This window comes from Ambystoma mexicanum, chromosome 1q (genome assembly GCF_040938575.1).
Source record: "Ambystoma mexicanum isolate Mex_15411 chromosome 1q, UKY_AmexF1_1, whole genome shotgun sequence".
Classification (NCBI taxonomy): domain Eukaryota; kingdom Metazoa; phylum Chordata; class Amphibia; order Caudata; family Ambystomatidae; genus Ambystoma; species Ambystoma mexicanum.
The window spans coordinates 1,474,052,681-1,474,072,730 of record NC_090922.1 but is presented as its reverse complement, the minus strand read 5'-3'; the positions used below and the strand labels follow the sequence as shown (position 1 = coordinate 1,474,072,730).

The following is a 20,050-nucleotide window of genomic DNA, read 5'->3' as shown; positions in this document are numbered from 1 at the left end:
TGGTACGAAGGGAACCGCTGTCTTGGAAGAGTATGGAACACTGGATTTGTGTGATTCAAGACAAATTTGAGAGTCCATAATAATTTCTACGATTTGACAATCTGGGTCTTCTATAGTTTGAGTGCTTATACAGGTCCCAATCACACTTTCTTTTAATGTACAACTCGGCTTCTGGGCCAGAGACTCGGCTATTTTTTGTTGTAAATGAGTGACATTATTTATTTTTACATTAATATCATCATGTAAAAAGGACATCTCTGATAATAGTTTGGTTTGATTATTTTCAAGAGTTTTAACATTAGCAGTGAGGCACTTTAAGGTGCTATCCACTGATTCAAAGAGCTTCGCAAGAGCCATTAATGCTATATTCATGACTTCCAAAGTCAGATTTTCAGATTTGTGATTAGTGAGAGATCTTTCAAGACTCGTAAGATTATTATTCGATCTTCGTGGAGTTGGTGGTATGAATGATACCTCCAGAGTCGATAGGTCACAATCAGGACGATGGAACATATCTGGAGATTGTGATAATTTAGAGCCCTCTGCTCTAGCCGAGCAATCCGAGTTGTTATTCTCTAGAGCATTTGTTAGTTCACTTGGTTTTTCAAGTGTTGCAGCAGCTCCAGGTTGCACAACACCAGACAAGGCATTTTTTAAAAGCATACTGTCTGACATAGAAGCAGGCATTTTAGAGGTTTCCAATGTCTCTTTTAAATTCAGGTTGTCATCTGATATAAGCACCCGCTCGCCCCCACTACCTATTTCAGAGTTAGTTGGTACCATATCAATAATATCATTAACATGCGCAACAGTTACCATCTGATTAGTCAGGGGTACTGGGGTAGTCGTTCCACACTGCGCCCCGAAGCCATATTTCCGAATGTCAGCATTATCCATCGGTGGTTTTTTCATTTTTTCCTTTGATTTGCATTTGATTTGAGCAAAGTGTTGGACAGGCGTGGAACAGATATTTGTTGCAGGACTTGGTGGAAGTCTTTCGACCGCCGACGCAACCAGCAAAGGCTGTGTTTCTGACATTATTCGAAGCCGTGTGTTCGTAGGCATATCGGTTGTAAGACGATAGATTTCGTTTCTTTTAGTGGTCATGCTTTAAATATGACGACACAAGTTTTATGACCAGAACAGACTGTGTGGTAGAATGCTCTACCATTTAAGAATAAGAATAAGAGAGAAAAGAAGAAACGAAAAAGGAAAGCAAGAGCCCCGTGGACCCCCGTGGACCCCCGGACGCCGCGGCGAAGCGGCAAAGCGGGGACTCCACGGGGACTCACTCGGGTGCGCGCGCGCGGTGCGCGCGGATCGGGGCTTATGTAGGCCCGCCTCCACCAGGGAACCAGCACAAAGCCTAAATAAATATAAATAGGCTGTGATTAATATAGTCCGCCTTGTATATGAAGTAAAAAGATGAAAAGTTTTCTTGGAGGTTGATATCACCTGCTGGGCGTTGTAGTCCGGTGAAGTAAAGTAAATATCCAGAGCAGAGCAGAGCAGAGCAGACTGCAGCAGCGTGTAGCGGCAAAGCGGGGACTCCACGGGGACTCACTCGGGTGCGCGCGCGCAGTGCGCGCGGATCGGGGCTTATGTAGGCCCGCCTCCACCAGGGAACCAGCACAAAGCCTAAATAAATATAAATAGGCTGTGATTAATATAGTCCGCCTTGTATATGAAGTAAAAAGATGAAAAGTTTTCTTGGAGGTTGATATCACCTGCTGGGCGTTGTAGTCCGGTGAAGTAAAGTAAATATCCAGAGCAGAGCAGAGCAGAGCAGACTGCAGCAGCGTGTAGCGGCAAAGCGGGGACTCCACGGGGACTCACTCGGGTGCGCGCGCGCGGTGCGCGCGGATCGGGGCTTATGTAGGCCCGCCTCCACCAGGGAACCAGCACAAAGCCTGCTGTGCGTTGTAGTCCGGTGAAGTAAAGTAAATATCCAGAGCAGAGCAGAGCAGACTGCAGCAGCGTGTAGCGGCAAAGCGGGGACTCCACGGGGACTCACTCGGGTGTTATCTTATTTATATCGGACTGAGAGGCCTGATTAACCCTTGATGGAAGAATTGTTTGTGATTTATCATGAGTTACATGAATTTGAGCCTTGAACTCAATTTGGTTTAATTTTGGAAGCGCAAAGTCTCCCAGGAGACTTGTTTCCGAAAATGCTGCTAATAGAGAATCAGAAGGTGTACACAAATCAATGTGTTGTGTTTCTACCGTTCTCAAAGAGGGCTGGAGTGCACTTGGGACAGCCGCATGCATAGTCTTTGTAGAGTCAATCATATTTGTTGTTTTGCCTGAATTCTGTCTGGATAGAATTTACGTATATCTGTTATACAGGAGATTGATTTCGCACCAACAGCTAGATTATTGGAGTGAGCTCGATTTGCAGGGTGAATCGAGCGTTTAGGTGTTTCGTTATTGGAAAACAGTGCTTCTGCTACTTGATTTGGTGGCAGCATTCCAGACATAAGAGTATATAACTTCACCATTCACTCTAGAGCTCACAAGCTTATATAAAGATATAATTTTCAGCAGCAAAACCACAAATAGCATTCAGTTATTTCAAATATATTGTTTTAACAAAATAGCATTGTGTTGATTAAAAAAAACGTATCTCCACCTCTACACCCTCCAGCCCTAACAGCAGTAACAGCCCTTGACAAACGCTCTTGCTCAAATGCGCGCGTGCAAATGCGCGCCTGTTCCTGTTGATATAGGGCTTCTGGGAAGGGGAGGTGGAGTCTTTAGTGACACGTGATCACTGAGTCCATATGCAGATTAGAATCTCGTGAAATGAAGCAAACAGCACGGCCAGCAACAGCAGTAACAGCCCTTGATGAAAGCCCTTGCTCGAAAGACAGGGACAGTCTGGTTGCCAGGATCTTGGCTAATATTCTATTGTCCAGATTGATGTGATATTGGGCGATAGGATGAGCAATCGTTGCTTGGCTTGCCAGGTTTCAACAGTACCACCACCACTGCTTCTCTGAAAGAGTCTGGTAGGTGCCCCGCCTCCACTGCTTGTTGGTAAACTCGCAGCAGGTAGGGAGCCAGTTTGTCAATGTAGTATTTATAAAATTCGGCCATGAATCCATCAGGGCCGGGGGATTTCTCAGATGGTAGGGTTTTAATTGCTTCTACAACCTCTGACAGCGGCAGCGGCCGATTTAGCCACCCCCGCTGCTCATCTGTGCACCAGTACAGCCCAATCTGATCTAGGTACGCCTGGGAGGTTTGTAATTGAGTAGAGTACAGGTCCGTGTAGAACCTCTGAAATTTCTGGGATTATTTTCAGGTCTTCAAATTGGTCCTCTTAGTTTTCATCGGCAATCGTCGTTATCCTGCTCTCCTGGCTTCCCATCCTGGTCGCCCTGGCTAGCGATCGCCCTGGTGCCTGACCCTCCGATACTGCCGGGGTGCCACCTTATCCCATTGGTACTTTATCTACCTTTGTGCAAGGGTGTGAAACTCCTGAATACTCTGCAGTATTTCCGCTTGCTGGGCAAATGTAGGGGTGGGAATGGCCTCCTGCAGAGCACAGATGGTTGCCTCCTTCTCAGCCAGTTCTCTCCTAATCTTCTACAGGGTACCGGATTCTTTCTCTGCACTCCCCTCTAATTACACACTTAAACCCCTCCAACAGGGTGCCCACTGAATCTACTTACCCCTCATTGATTTCAAAGTATGAATCTATGGCTGCCATCAGTCCGTCTCTGAAGACTATGGGCCTCATTACGAGTATGGAGGTAGCCATTGTGCTATTAGCGCCATGGCTACCCCCATAACGCATACCGGGTCCTGGTTCCCTGACTGGGGACTTACCGGGTCATTCCAACCTTGGAGGACCCGGTATTTCCCCATTCAAAGAACCCATCCCCATTCCAATTCGAGCCCCCATAGGGCTCAATGGGAATGGGGAGGGAGCTAACAGGCCCGTTATTGTTAGCTCCCTGGTCCTTTAGGGGCTCCCGCTAAGGGACCTGGTAATGCGCCGGTAAGGGGTTAACGGCACCAGCATCCTTACCGGCACCGTTAACCCCTTACCGCCAACCTCGTAATGAGACCCTATGTCCGTGAGACCTTTGCTTTTAAACTTCCAGGGGGTTCTGTCCCACCCCCAGCCGGTCACGTTGATGGTTAATAGTGCGGGGGCGTGATCCGATAGCGTGCGGGCCAAAATATCCACTCCTGCTGTTTGACCCAGAGATGTTGGGGATATCAGGAAGAAGTCTAATCTCGAAGCAGAGTTGTGAGGGGCAGAGTGATGTGTAAACTGACATGCTTCCGTGTTCCTCACCCTCCACACGTCTGCCACCTCCCATACTAATAACATACCATAGAGTTTACCGGACCCCTTAGCATTCGAGCACAGGGAGCCCCCTGTGCGATCTCTGGCAGGATCCAGTACCGCATTGAAGTCTCCCACCCATATTATTTCCCCTTCGGGTATGCCTGCCAGTTGTGTCTCGATCCACTCTAGGGACTCTGTTGTGTCTTGATTGGGGGTGTAGTAGCTAATCCAGGTATATAATCTCCCTTGGATAATTCCTTGAACCACCAGTGCTCTGCCCTCTTGGTCCTTTAGGACCTTGGTCAGCCGAAATCCCACTGAGCTATGTATCAGGATGCCTCTTGCATATGAGGAGTATGAGGAGAAGTACCTGTGGCACCCCCAGCTTTTCCCAAATCTGGACTCTGACTCTGCTGTTAAGTGAGTTTCTTGCAGTAGGCCAACTCCCACATGATGATGTCTCATGTATTGTAGAACTTTCCGGGATTTAGAGGGGCAGTTAAGCCCCCTTACTTTCCAGTTTAAGAATTTAAGTGTCGCCATGATAGATCTGTATGGCCTGTTCCCGCTTAGATGGGTGGGGCAGCCGTGGTGCCCCATATAACTTAGTATATTTGGGCCATTTCCCCTTGTTCATGTGTGGTGTTTCGCCTGTACCGATAATTCCCATCCCTCCTCCCCTACCGATGTTAGGGAGAATTCTCCTTCAATGGCTAATTTCCCTTAGCTAGTGAGTCCCCCAGCAGCTTTGCTGGATCTCTGGAGTTTATTTTTCCACTTGGTAAGAGTGTACTCCTTTCTTTCCACTCTTACCTGTGATTTGACATGTGTATTTCATCTGTTTTTGTGATTGTGGACTCTGTAGTACACCACTTCAGTAGCCCCCTTCTTTTGTGTGTTACACAACACCTTCAGTGCAGTGACACAGGGTTGTCTTTTAGACTTCCCACCGACTCCATTTCTGAGGCTGACTACTGTCCCCCAGAAAAGGGTAAAGTTGCCATTAACTTTACTTAGTCATTTAACCACAGATCCAGTACACACCATCTTACATGGAGTACTGGAAAGGGTTAATCCTTAGCCCTTGTTATCTAGAGCATTGTTTCACTCTTTTAACATTTAGACTTGGCTGGTGGCAGTGGTATCTACCCTAACTTTTCTACCGCGATTATACTATATAAACGTGGTATTGTTTTAGGCTATTATATTAGCCTCGAACTTAAATCCACTTGACCAAATACTTTTTCTTTTGGCTCCGGTTGAGTTTAGTCGCCATTTCTTTTTGTTAAAGTCCTTCTTGTGTTTTACTTTGCGCAGCAAACCAGGTTTGCCTCCTTTGTTCACTGTCTTTTGGCGGGCTTCTGCCCAGAACCCGCCTCTAGGCACCTGGGTGTCTAGGTGGGCTGAATATGAGGGAAGGGTGTAGTCACCCCCTGCACAGGGTATCCTAGGAAACCCAAGTCGCTCTTTGCCATGATTGGCTGAGGTGGTTGTCCGGGCGGGACAACCCCCCCTGCTGCGTGATTGACAGCCAGGCTGTGTGAATGGGGGATTTTTCGCATAAAAGGCAGGTCTCTTGGTCTGGAAGTCAGAGTCGCCACTGGAACTACAAGGAACCGAAGAGAAGCGGAGAAGAAGTCGACTGCTGCAACTATCCCGTCCCGGTGAAGCCCTGCTGCAGTCCTGAGCTATCTACCCTTCGACGACCAGAGAAGATCCCGTCCGGAGTCTTCTTCCCTTGAGCTTGGTGGGGATAACCAGTTCATCTTCTACAGCCAGAGGATCCTCTTCGTGGTCGAAATCGCTGCACACTGCTGTAGTGGTCCAGATAGCCATCTGAAGAGCCTCTCCTGTTTTTAATGAGCGCACCTTTTATTCACCGTCGCTGCTGCCGGCTTCAGCCCTGTGTGGTGCAGACCCCTCCAAACGTCCTCCTTCGGATCGAAGCTCCAGGAACCGAGGGTCTGCAAGAAACTACCAGGAACAACTGCCGTGGCACCAGCTTCTTCCTTAAATAAGGTACTCTGTTCTGCTCGAGGAATTTGGGTGAATCCCTATTCTTCGCCTCCAATGCTTGCCCTTGTCTTTCCTCCTTCTTATAACTTTTGCTTCCTCTGTTGACATTATCTAAGTACTCCTGGCTATGCCGAATCGTGAACTATCTGACTGTGTGATCCTCGGCAACAGGAACCCGGTTCCACTTGACACTGGCTCCGGCCTATTGAGTTTGTTAGAATTTCTGTCTAAGAGTGTTCTCTGATTCTGTCTGCCTTGACAAAAGTATTGCCTATGATTTTTGCCCCCAACTCTCTGGGTATCTCGGGTGCTAAGTGTGTTTTTGCCCCAGTAACATTTCTTGCCGCGGATACGCGTTTCTTTAGTAATATCGAACTTTCATTACTGTCAAAAAGTGATCGCAAGTGTATTCCCGGTAACGTCTTTTGTTTCATAACACCAGTCCGCTAAAACACAGGGTACTTACCTTGAAGTATACCGTACAAAGTGAATTGGTTAGTTGTAGTACATTTTACGTGTGGTTTTCCAATTAATAGAAGTGTTGTGTTTATAACAAATGGTTTAAAAATAAATGTACTTATATTCTTTTACCTGAAACCTTGAGTCAGTGTTTGCTTGAGTCACAGTAATTGTGGTCCCTTTGTATAATCTCTGCTACTGCTCATATACTCTTGAGATAAGCCTGGCTGCTCCGCTACTGTTACCACTTTAACATAGTAGTACAGGCTTGTACCAAAGGTAAAACTTGTATTGCCACCTGTAGTCTTAATTGTGTGTAGTGGTCCCTAAGGGCACTGCACAGGATTCTGCCTAACACTAGTGTACAGCAGTGAGGATTTGGTAGTAGAGTGATTACACTTCGAGTGCTGCTATTGCTTGGGTTCAAATAACCACAAGGCTAGCACCACTAATTCTATTTAACTAAGAAATCATGTCAAATATGGAAAACTACACTGAAGAGGGTCTCTTGAACTACACTGCTGATGTTTTGAGGACCATGTGTAGGGAGAGGAGTCTATCTGGTAAAGGAAAGAAATCTGAATTGATTGCAAAGTTAATGGGAAAACAAAGTCTGGAGAGTGGGTCAGAAGGGCCTACCCCTAAAGCAAATGCGGATACTGATGTTTCTGATTCTGAGAGTGTTCATTTTGAAGAAGTAGATGAGTCCTTGTTAGGAAACCCTACAACTCCTTTGCCTGCTCAGAAAGCACAACCTCTGTCCACAGGGAACCCCACAGGTCCTACACTTACTCCTGAATTTATTGCACTTGAGAAAATGAGACTTGAATTGGAAGTGAAACGTATTGATGCAGAAACTGCCATGTAACATCAAGAGTTAAGGCTCAGAGAAATGGAGCTGAATCATGAACTAGAGATGAAGAAATTGTCTGTAGAAAATGCTTCTCTCCCAGAGTCTTCTACGTCTTCCAGCCCTAAGAGACCCCGTATGCCAAAGGAAATGATTGGTATGTATGAGACTAAACTTGATGTTTTGGATTGGTTAGCAATGTTTGAGTACAATCATATGATTCAAGGTATCTCAGGGAATCAGCTGATTTCCTGGCTTTTCTCTAGGCTTCCCCATGTTGCAAGTGATGCTGTAGTCTTTACTGGCAGAAGGTGGACCCACCAGGGAAGATTTCAGTAAGGGACAAAGAGAGTGTCCTACCTTGGAAGGTCTTCGCCTACAGGCAGCTTCTCAGCTCAATGGGACTGAGCCTGGGAAGTATAGGTTGCACTGGGAAGATGGCCTCTTCTACAGTGAACCGACTGAGTAAACCCCTGGAGACTGCAAAAAACTTATAGTACCTCTAGTGAACCGACTCCAGTTTCTGCAGTTAGCCCACGAGATACCTTTGGCTGGTCACTTAAGTTTTAAGAAGACCAAGGAAAGGCTCTCTCTTTACTTCTACCGGCCTAGAATGGGCTCAGAAGTAGACAAATTCTGCAGAAGCTGCCACACTTGCAAAATCTCTGGCAAGAGTGGAGCCAAGAGTGTGGCACCCTTGGTGCCTCTCCCAGTTTTGGGAGTTCCTTTTGAGAGGGTTGGGATTGACATGCTGGGTCCTCTTGACCTTCCCACATCTTGAGGCAACAGGTTTATCCTGGTTGTAGTGGATCATGCCACTAGATTTCCTGAAGCTATACCTATGAGGACTGTTACGGCTCCGGCTGTGGCCAAGGCCCTACTTGGTATTTCTACCAGAGTAGGTTTTCCTAAGGAGGTGATATCTGACAGGGGATCAAATTTTATGTCCCACTACATGCAAGCCATGTGGAAAACTTGTGGAGTCACCTACAAGTTTCCCAACTGCCGACCATCGCCAAACCAATATTTTGGTAGAGAGGTTTAACAGAACTATGAAGAGCATGATAAGTGCTTTAGAAGAACCCCTTAAAAGAAAGTTGGACCTTCTACTGCCATGCCTTCTCTTTGCATATAGAGAACTCCCTCAGAAGGGAGGATTCAGTCCCTTTGAACTTCTTTATGGCCACCCAGTCAGAGGTCCATTGGCCCTGATTAAGGAGGGGTTGGAGAGTGCGCCTTCCCCCAAGCCAGTCAGAGTGACTGACTATGTGATAGGTCTACAGAGGAGAATGTCACAGATGATGGCAGAGGCAAGTGATAACTTGAAGGCTAGTCAAGCTCTGGTCAAACATTGGCATGACCTGAAGGCTAACATGGTTGAGTTTACTCAAGACCAGCTTGTTCTTGTTATGGTCCCCACAAGGCAGAGGGCCTTGCAGGACAAATGGATAGGACCCTTCAAGGTTGTGGGTAAACTTGGAGAGGTGAACTATCTGCTGGATTTAGGCAATTCTAAGGAGGCTCCCAGAGTCTTTCACACCAACCGTTTCAAGGCTTATGTCTCTAGACCTGACATAGTAGCTTTGCTTCTAGCTTCAGCTCAGGAGGAGGAGAGTGAACCTCTACCTGACCTCCTCAGAGGCTTACCTTTAGATGAGCAAGTGGAAGGAGTTAATCTCTGACCAGCAGGATGAGGGCAAGTTACTTTTAAATCAGTTTGCCTCCCTGTTCTCACTTTCACCAGGCTTGACCCCTTGGGGCCAACATGATATCCTCACTGGTTACTGTTTGCCTGTCAAAAGCAGGGTGTACAGAATGTCAGACAATGTAAGGACCCATATAAGGAATGAGGTCAACATGATGCTTGATCTCGGGGTTATAGAACCCTCTACTAGCCCATGGTCTAGCCCAGTTGTGCTTGTACCAAAAGCAGGATCTAAGGAGTTGAGATTCTGCGTGGACTATAGAGCTCTAAATGCAGTCACCAAGACTGATGCCCATCCTTTACCTAGGACAGATGTGCTGGTGGACAAACTTGGTGCAGCCAAGTACCTCAGCACATTTGACCTAACGTCAGGCTATTGGCAAATAGATCTGACAGACCATGCCAAGGAGAAAACTGCATTATTCACCCCAGCTGGCCTCTACCAATTCAAGGTAATGCCTTTTGGACTAAAGAATGCACTTGCTACATTTCAGAGAATGGTCAATCAAGTTCTGAATGGGATGGAGGACTTCTGCATGGCATGCTTGGATGACATTGCAGTGTTCAGCCCTACATGGAAATTACATATTGAACACCTAGGCTATGTATTGCAGGCTCTGGAACAGGCCCATCTGACCATAACGGCAAGCAAATGTCAAATTTGTCAGAGTACAGTGGTCTACCTTGGCCATGAGGTAGGAGGGGGTGAAATAAGGCCATTGGCTAGCAAAGTACAAGCTGTACAAAACTGTGCCACCCCTACTACTCAAACCCAAGTGAGAGCCTTCTTAGGTCTCACTGGGTATTACAGGAACTTCATAGAGAACTATGGGACCATAGCTTCTCCCTTGAATGTCATCTCCTCTTCCAAATTCCCTAAAAAGGTCAGGTGGAATGAGGAGTGCAATCAAGCCTTTGAAGGTCTAAAGAAAGCCCTTTGTCAAGCTCCAGTCCTAAGAGCTCCTGACTATCACCAACCCTTCATTGTACAAACTGATGCTTCTAATGTAGGTATAGGTGCAGTCCTTAGTCGACTGGATGGGAAGGGTAGGGAACACCCCATTTGTTTCATCAGCAGGAAGTTAAAGGATCCTGAGACAAGGTGGGCAACAATAGAACGTGAATGTTTTGCTATTGTGTGGTCACTGAAGAGGTTTAGACCATACTTGTATGGATCTACCTTCACCATTCAGACTGACCACCAACCCTTGAGATGGCTGATGCAAATGAAAGGAGAAAACACAAAGTTACTCAGATGGTCAATCTGCCTGCAAGGATTTGATTTTTCCATTGAGCACAGAGCAGGAAGTCACCACCAAAATGCTGATGGTCTCTCTAGGATGTTTGTAACCGACTAGAGGTATGAGAACCATCCAGAAGTGGATTAAATCCTCCTGTCCCTTAGTCTGGGGGGGGCGAGTGTTAGGGAGAATTCTCCTTCAATGGCTAATTTCCCTCACCTAGTGAGTCCCCCAGCAGCTTTGCTGGATCTCTGGAGTTTATTTTTCCACTTGGTAAGAGTGTACCCCTTTCTTTCCACTCTTACCTGTGTTTTGCCATGTGTATTTGATCTGTTTTTTGTGATTGTGGACTCTGGAGTACACCACTTCAGTAGCCCCCTTCTTTTGTGTGTTACACAGCACCTTCATTGCAGTGACACAGGGTTGTCTTTTAGACTTCCCACCGACTCCATTTCTGAGGCTGACTATTGTCCCCCAGAAAAGGGTAAAGTTGCCATTAACTTTACTTAGTCATTTAACCACAGATCCAGTACACCCCATCTTACATGGAGTACTGGAAAGGGTTAATCCTTAGCCCTTGTTATCTGTACCTCCTAGAGCATTGTTCCACTCTTTTAACATTTAGACTTGGCTGGTGGCAGTGGTATCTACCCTAACTTTTCTACCGCGATTATACTATATAAACGTGGTATTGTTTTAGGCTATTATATTATCCTCAAACTTAAATCTGCTTGACCAAATACTTTTTCTTTTGGCTCCGGTTGGGTTTAGTCACCATTTCTTTTTGTTAAAGTCCTTCTTGTGCTTTACTTTGCAAGGCAAACACGGTTTGCCTCCCTTGTTCACTGTCTTTTGGCGGGCTTCTGCCCAGAAGTCCTCTAGGCGCCTGGGTGTCTAGGTGGGCTGAATGTGAGGGAAGGGTGTAGTCACCCCCTGCACAGGGTATCCTAGGAAACCCAAGTCGCACTTTGCCATGATTGGCTGAGGTGGTTTTCCGGGCGTGATTGACAGCCAGGCGCCTAGAGTAGGGCTTCTGGGCAGAACCCTGCCAAAAGACAGTGAATGGCTGTGTGAATGGGGGATTTTCGCATCAAAGGCAGGTCTCTTGGTCTGGAAGTCAGAGTCACCACTGGAACTACAAGGAACCGAAGAGAAGCGGAGAAGAAGTCGACTGCTGCAACTATCCCGTCCCGGTGAAGCCCTGCTGCAGTCCTGAGCTATCTACCCTTCAACGACCAGAGAAGATCCCGTCCGGAGTCTTCTTCCCTTGAGCTTGGTGGGGATAACCAGCTCATCTTCTACAGCCAGAGGATCCTCTTCGTGGTCGAAATCGCTGCACACTGCTGTAGTGGTCCGGATAGTCATCTGAAGTGCCTCTCCTGTTTTTTTTTATTTCATAACACCGGTCCGCTAAAACAAAGGTTACTTACCTTGAAGTATACCGTACAAAGTGAATTGGTTAGTTGTAGTACATTTTACGTATGGTTTTCCAATTAATAGAAGTGTCGTGTTTATAACAAATGGTTTAAAAATAACTGTACTTATATTTTTTACCTGAAACCTTGAGTCAGTGTTTGCTTGAGTCACAGTAATTGTGTAATCTCTGCTACTGCTCATATACTCTTGAGATAAGCCTGGCTGCTCCGCTACTTCTACCACTTTAACATAGTAGTACAGGCTTGTACCAAAGGTAAAACTTGTATTGCCACCTGTAGTCTTAATTGTGTGCAGTGGTCCCTAAGGGCACTACACAAGATTCTGCCTAACAATTGACAACCCCAATTCGTCAGTGATTATTTCCCCTCGTTCCCCCCTTCCATCTCCTCCCGTTCCCAACTCCTCCACCCCCTCCCTGTTTCAACTTATCCCAACTAGGAACTCCCGGTTCCCCCCCTCGCTGAATACCCCAGCCTTCCAGCTTCCCCATTAACCATATGCGAAGCTTCCGCTTGCGGGGCGGCTAGAGGACCGACCCTCCGTCACACCCCAGGGCTGCTTGGTTCCCCGGTTTGGAAATATACTTCAATCAGTGATTAGTATCCTGCTACCTTAGGGTATTCAGTGTGTTCAGGCTTCATCTCACACATTGTGTCCCGCACAAGTGGGACTTTCGGCAGTGTGTCTAGGAAAGAGGAGGTTTCTTCTGGGGTTTGGAAAAACAAGGGTCGCCCCTCATGTTCGACCCGTAGTTTAGCCGGATACATCATGGTGAACTTCATACCTCTGTCTCGCATCCGTTTCTTGACAGCGATGAATGTCCTTCTGGATGCCTGCACTTTGACTGAGAAGTCAGGGAACAGCCTGATCGTGTCTTCCTTGTAACAAAACTTTCCTTTTTCACATGCTTTCCAGAGAACTGTGTCCCTGTCCCGGAAATTCAGCAGACGAGCTATTAGCGGGCGAGGTGGGGCACCCAGGATTGGTTTTCGTCCGCCCGGGATCCTGTGTACTCTCTCAACAACGCATAGTGGTGAAAACCCCGCAGGGTCCAGCTCTTCCTGCAGGATCCCCTCCATTAGGGCCTCCATGTTCCTTTGATCTGCTGATTCCGATAAACCTACAATCCTAATGTTCTTCCGTCTTGACCTCGATTCTTGGTCCTCTTGTTTCTCGATGAGCTCCCTAAGGGTTCTTTTCACCTCAGTCATGTCTCTTGAGGTGGAGGCTGCTACATCCTAGACTCTCAAGACCCTGACTTCCGCCTCGTCCTCCAGCCTCTCCCCATGTTTATCCAAGCGGACTTGCATATAATCCACCTTACAGGTTGGAGCGTCCATTTTCCCATCTAGTGATTGTATGCTAGATTGTAGTTGTGTAAGCAGGGTCTTGATGTCTTGGAGCGCTCCCGCTGCGTCCGAGGGGAGCGCTGGTGGCTGAGTCACCGATGATTCCTCCATTGTCTTTGTGTTCTTTGACTGCAAGGCTGATTCAAACTGCAGCTTCGTCTGTTGCTTGCCCCCTTTAGAGGCTTTCGACATGGGTGATCCGGTATTCGAGCACTGGGGTGGCCAATCCTGGCTTTCCCTCTCACGTCCTCGATTCTCTGTGTCAGGGCGAGGATTCTAAGCGCTGTCGTTATGCCACCCTTTGGGGACTCTGCCTAGTCCATTGCTGCAGTATTGAGTCCCTTTCGGTCTCCCTGTGAAGTATGGGCCGTTTCCTTTTCTCCCGCCCGGCTGTCCTGTCCCGTGTGTTTGGGTTATCTTTGTTTACCGAGGGGCTTCGAGGGTCACACCGGTTAAAGCGATCATTGCGCTGCATACCTTTTGGGGAGCGGCCTCGTTTATAGACCTGCACCTTTGCGTGGTTGCCTTCCGTTACGCCCTAGCAGCTGCCGCTATCCAGGTTCTGCAGGGGCCAGCTTCCAAGGGTTTGTGTTTCCCCCCAGATCCCCCAGTTACCAATCAATCCTCCTATTCCTTGTTTCTGTAGTGCTGGGAGTAGTGTGGTGGTCTGTCTGCCACCCAGCGATCTCTGCCGGTTGCCAGTTAATGCAGTTTTAATGTCCCATGTATAAGCAGGCTTCCTAATGCTGTCCGGCCAAATTGGCTGGTTTAGGACAGGTGTTCCCAATCTCATCCAGACAGCCCACAAGTTTCGGGGATCTGTTGCGCCTCCCTCTACACCCCACAGATTTGTTCAATACCAATATTGCTTGGTGGGTCCCGGCCGTGCAGTGCAGTGTATCCAGCCAATCGGGACTGCACCGGAGCTCCCTAGGGTGTCTTGTCTGATAGCCTCGGCGGGGTGCACAGCAGTCTGCACCTTTGTGGTATCAGAAGTGCTGCAGTTCTCTCTATTACATTGTGTGGCCTACCTCAGTGGGTCTCCAGTCCCCGTGTCGCAGGCCCCGGAGAGAGCTTGTTGCCTCCTTGCTCCCACAGCAATATTTTTATATTTCCAGAAGTAGCCCGCATCGAAGGGTGATCAGGGGTGTGGGACATCGTTTGTGGTCTCTGCAGATGGGTTGCCCCGACCTCACTGGCCGCCCTTTGTTGGTCCCACAAGCCTGGCGCCTGCTCTAACCGTGTGGATTGGTCCCGGTCTGCCGCATTTTGGATCCTTCCCCACTGCGTCTTATTTGCAGTAGAGCGGGCCAGCAGAGGCACAAGGCGCGGAAAGGGAGGTGGCGGCGGTCGGCCCTCAGTGATTCCCAGCACCCCTCGCCCCCTCCACTCAGGGCTCTTCCGTGCGGTCCACCACCAGGGCACCTCGGCCCGACGTGGGCGGAAGCACAGATCTGGGCGTCCCGCTGCTGTGCTGTTGGGTGCGGGTAGTTGTCCAGGTACCAGCGTATCACTTTTGCACTTCCCGTGTCGGGTACCCGGCGCTGTGGGAGTGGTGGGTTCTCTTGCCGGGGGACACCCAACGAGGTCTCAAGGTTCGCCGCGTTCGCCAATGGTCCCGGAGTGCCCCTGCAGCTGGCAGGACAACCATCAGCCTTGCCTTCTCCTCTTCAACGATATTCCCGCAGGGGTCTCTGCCAGGATAGAGCGGCCTTGTGGCTACAGTCAGCTCCTCCCCCACCTCGCAGCTACTCCGAGACCTCCAGCGGGTGTCGCAACGTTGTCAGCAAACTGGGTTCCCCCGCTTCGATTTTCCTCAGGATTGCTTTCACCGGGTCCCAACACTGCTATAGACGGTGTTCCGTTGCATGATTAGAGTTTTTTAATCGGGGAAAGCTCTGGATAGCGGCCCGGATAGCTGTGGGTGTTGGAGAGTAGAGAGCTTCACGGACCTGTGGCCATCTTGGTCGGGCTCTCTAGCGCCCCCCCTTCTCTAACAGCTTTCTATCTCCAAAAGTTCAAGAAGGGCTTCTTGGTCTCCAATCCAGGTCTTCCCATCGCTGACACACACGTCAGTGCCTCCTCCAGACGGGCTCTTACCACCATCCTATTTGCCGCTCCCGACCTATTGACCCTACATATGGTTGCTGCTCTCTCTCCTTTCTCTTCCTCTCCCATTAATAGTGGCACAAGATGGGAGGTCTTCTTGGCATCCTTCCTGTCCTCCTAAACCATCATTAATGTCTATCAAAATGGGACCGTCATGGTCCAGGGCACTCGCCCAACCTCCTCCTCCTGGATCAGCGTCTCCCATGTCTTATCAACTTCCTACCTGCTTTTGCTACTCTATCTTCCACCTCTCTGGCCCCTCAGCCACCTTCCTCCACTAGCTCTCTGGCTCCCCTGCCACTCCCTTCCACCTCTGCTGCCTCATCTGTGTCTCTCTCCTCTGCCTCCTCTCTGGGCCCTTTGCCACCTACCGCTACCTCTACCACTGCTCCGGTTCCTCTGCCACTCACCTCCTATCTCTGGCGGCCTCCTCTTCCTCCGCTCTGGGCTATCTGACCCCTCCTTCTATCTCTGCCCTCTCTTGGATCCCTCTGCATCTTCCACTCGGTGAATCTTTCTCCTGTACCCAACCCCGGAAGTCTTTCAAAAGTGGTAACCAGGTCCACATAACTACTCTCAACGCTCGCTCTGCTGTCAAACGTTGCTCTGACATCTGCCACCTCCTCAAAGCCTTGATCTGGATGTTCTCTCTCCCACTGAGACTTAGTTCACGGCCAGCTCTATCACAAGTTTTGACACTCTCCTCCCTGGGGGCTACAAGAACCTTTGCAAACCCAAGACCTACCTGCCAGGAGGTGGAGTGGCCCAGATCTTTCCTGAGTGGGGCTGTGCCTTTATCACTCCCACCTGCACTTACTCCTGCTTTGAATGCCTGGTCTGCAAGCTCTCTATCTATCCTGGCCTCTCTCTAACTCTGGCCACCATCTCAGTTCTCCTGGCTAGGTCGCCCTCCTCCTCTCCGAATGGTCTGATCTCTCCTTGCCTCTACCTCTAAGCCTCTCTTCCTCTGGGATTCTCTCTGCCTCCAATACTCTCGATATCCTTGCCTCTGTAATGAGGATCCGTCTAAAGCCTGCCTCCAAGTGCAATTCTTGGTATGACTCGACCGACTCTGAAACGCAAGTGGAGAGGTTCTGGCATATTCGCTGACAAACTAGCCTGCCGCCTTCTCCAAAGGCATTACAGACTTTCTGGGCCTCATCACGAGTTGGGTGGTAGCCCTTAAATGCGGTGGTAATGGTATTACTACCACATCTAACCCTTTAAGTGCCATGGGGTTTTCCCCCCAGTGCCAAGGCCTTTTTTGGCGATTTCGGTATGTCGCCATTCAATGCCCTAGGTTGCTGTAGGCGGGTGAGAGAAAATAACCAAAAAGGGTGAACTTTTTGTGTTTTTTCAAAAAAATGCCAATAAAAAGAAGCCTGTGGTTTTTTCCTTGTAAGATCTAGGAACAAATGGTTTGCTGTGCTGAATTCCCAATTTCCTGGCTTTCAAGAACAGGGTGAGTGGAAATGAGAAAAATTATTTTCATGTGGTTATCAACCGTTTTGTGAGAGGTAGGCGATTTTGGGCATTTTTGCCAATTGGGCATGCGTGGACGGAATGGAAGAAAAGGGTAGGAAAGCCGAATTGGAGGCCAGAAAGGCATACATTTCTGAAAAGTAGACAAAATTCCAAGTTTAGGAAGGGGTAATTTGCGCAGGTCGGGCAACAACTAGGTTGGGGAAAATGCCATAGTTTGGGGAAAAAGCAGAAAAATGACAGAAAAAAAGGTATGTGGTGGACATGGTTGGCTTGGTACGGCAATGGCTTCTATGAATTTTGAGAAAAACAATGCTTTGCTACATTCCCCCGACTCTTGCAGTTAGGCAATCACACATTTTTTGTAGTGTTTCACAAAACAAGCAGTACGACAAGCCAAACACTGAGCCAAGGTACACAGGAGTGTTATGCTTCCGGCCTGAACAGACGTACTTAGCATGTGTAAATCAGGAAACCCAATGTGGTGAGGAACGGCAAGCATACATTTTTTTAAAGAGCACAGACAATCCTTTTCAAGGGTAGGTGACTTGTGCAGGTTACAAAAGTGTATGGTGCCTAAAGCAGTGACTAAATATAGGGCACATTTGGGAAATTAAAGGGTTGTGTGACAAAGGGCACCAGCAAATGGGTCGAAACGTTATGAAAACCACACAAACACAACAATAGTGATATCTTTCCGCGTTCCCACACGTGTCCCGATAAAAACAGTACCTCACATGTGTGGGTGCACCTACCTGGGCACCAAGGGGAAAGCCTAAAACACCCCTAACCCCAAGCCTTTTCCGACAGCTGAATTTCATGATTTTTTCAGACGTCACACCATATAAGATATTCACCTAGGGTGTCCAAGCCACCAACGAAAACAGGGAACCACATGCATTTCCGAAAAGAGGACATCCGTGGGAATCAGCAGATGACTGACTTGAGCAAATTGGTCGAGAATGTATTACCCAGAAACCCTATCAAAGTCCAAAATGTGGCAAAAAACCCCCAATTTCTGCACATTTCACTCAGCTCACCCACCGAAACACACCGCCAACAACACATGGCCTACCTTCCTGCATTTCCACACGTGTCCCGATGAAAACAGTACCTCACATGTGTGGGTGCACCTACCTGGGTGCCAAGGGGAAAGCCTAAAATACCCCAAACCCCAATTCTTTTCCCACAGCTGAATATCACGATTTTTGCAGACGGGCACACCATACAGATATGGGCCTCGGGTGTCCAAGCCACCAAGGAAAACGGGGAACCCCATGCCTTTTCCGAAAAGAGGACATCCGTGGGAATCCGCAGAGGTCTGACTTGCGCAAATCCGCCCATAATTTATTACCCAGAAACCCTGCTAAGTCCAAAATGTGGTAAAAAAACCCCAATTTCCCCACATTTCACTTGGCTCACCCACTGAAACACGCCGCCAACAACATATGGCCTACCGTCCTGCGTTCCCACAGGTGTCCCGATGAAAAGGGTACTTCACATGTGTGGGTGCACCTAACTGGGTGCCAAGGGGAAAGCCTAAAACACCCCTAACCCCAAGTCTTTTCCAACAGCTGAATGTCACGATTTTTCCAGACCGGCACAGCATACAGATATGGGCCTAGGGTGTCCAAGCCACCAAGGAAAACAGGGAACCCCATGCATTTCTGAAACGAGGACACCCGTGGGAATACACAGAGGTCTGACTTGTGTGAAGCAGGCCAGATTTTATTTCCCAGAACCCCCGACAAAGTGAACATTGTGTTTTTTACCCACCAAATATCACACTTTGTCGAGGATTGTGGGTAACAAATTCTGGGCCGCTTAGCGCAAGTCAGACTTCAGTGCATTCCCACAGGTGTCCTCTTTTCAGAAATGCATGGGGTTCCCTGTTTTCCTTGGTGGCTTGGACACCTGAGGCCCATATCTGTATGGTGTGAGGTACAGTTTTAATCGGGGACACCTGTGGGAACGCAGGACGGTAGGCCATGTGTTGTTGGCGGCCTGTCCTAATTCTCTGGGCACCTTGTTCTTGTTTTTTCTAGTGTTAGCGCAATTCTTTCATTCACCTCATCTTGTAACTCATTAGTAATATTTGGAGTAATTTAAATTAATTCCCACATAGATCAGTACACGGCGGGAAAAGGTTGACGTCACGAATCAATCTTTGAACCAATCGTGGCATTCTTTAACAATAGAGTCTAAATAATTTAGTTTAAGTAAACTTTGCCTTTCATTTTTAAAACTGATTTTCTCTTTTGAACTGCTTTATTTTCCTCAAAATGACACTCATTCTACCTTCCAAACCTCTCTCAATTCACCAGCTATAGCCCTCCTTTCATTTCTGTATTGTCCCTGTCAGAATTCGATTATTTATGGGTTGAGGGAACATTGCAGTAGAACATATCCAAAGCACAAGTTACCTTACCTTGGGTGCTATTTATCCTAATTCAAAAAGTGCTCCTATTCACTTGTGCTTTGGATATGTTCTACTAGAAGGTTAACCAAGTGCATTGCTTCCATTTCCATTGTCATTATCACCACATTGGTGGTTGCTGCCCAATATAAAAATTTGTGTGATTTTGTGAATATTAAAAATAAATAAGTATTGTATTTTCACCAACCAGCCTGGTTCATGGTCCATTGTGACCTAGGGTATTTGTAAAAGGGGGTGGGAGACGGGTCGGGTTCCGGCTTAATTTGAATTAGTTGAAATTAAAGAAAAAGCATTCCTATTGAGCACCACATTCCAGGCTAAGACCAAGTTTCCTGGTCCAATGAGTGACGCCCGATTGGAATCCGTAACAGTTCCTATATCCTCAGCCATGGTGCCAAGGTGGTCTTCACTCAGCGAAAAAAGGTGGAAAAATTGTCCTTGCTGAGCCCAGAAAGTTACGGATGGTAGTCTTTGACTAAATGAATTCGAAAAAGTTGAATTTAAGTTGTTGCTTGAAAAGCTAAATATGCTGAGATGATTCCCACTGTGTGGTAGACTGCGGTGAAAAATCTGAAGATGGCTGCCTGGGCTGGAGCTTAAGCCCTGCCACCTCATTGTTTTGGGTCATAAAGGACCTAAGTGAGGTAGAGGGACTACACAAG

At 47.9% G+C, this 20,050-nt stretch overlaps 1 protein-coding gene across 1 annotated transcript in view; it reads right to left on the bottom strand.

Moving 5' to 3' along the window:
• LOC138549910 (HORMA domain-containing protein 1-like) overlaps positions 1 to 20,050 on the bottom strand; it is a 1,553,847-nt gene that overhangs the window by 534,968 nt on the left and 998,829 nt on the right. The gene's annotated exons all lie outside the window — the stretch shown is intronic.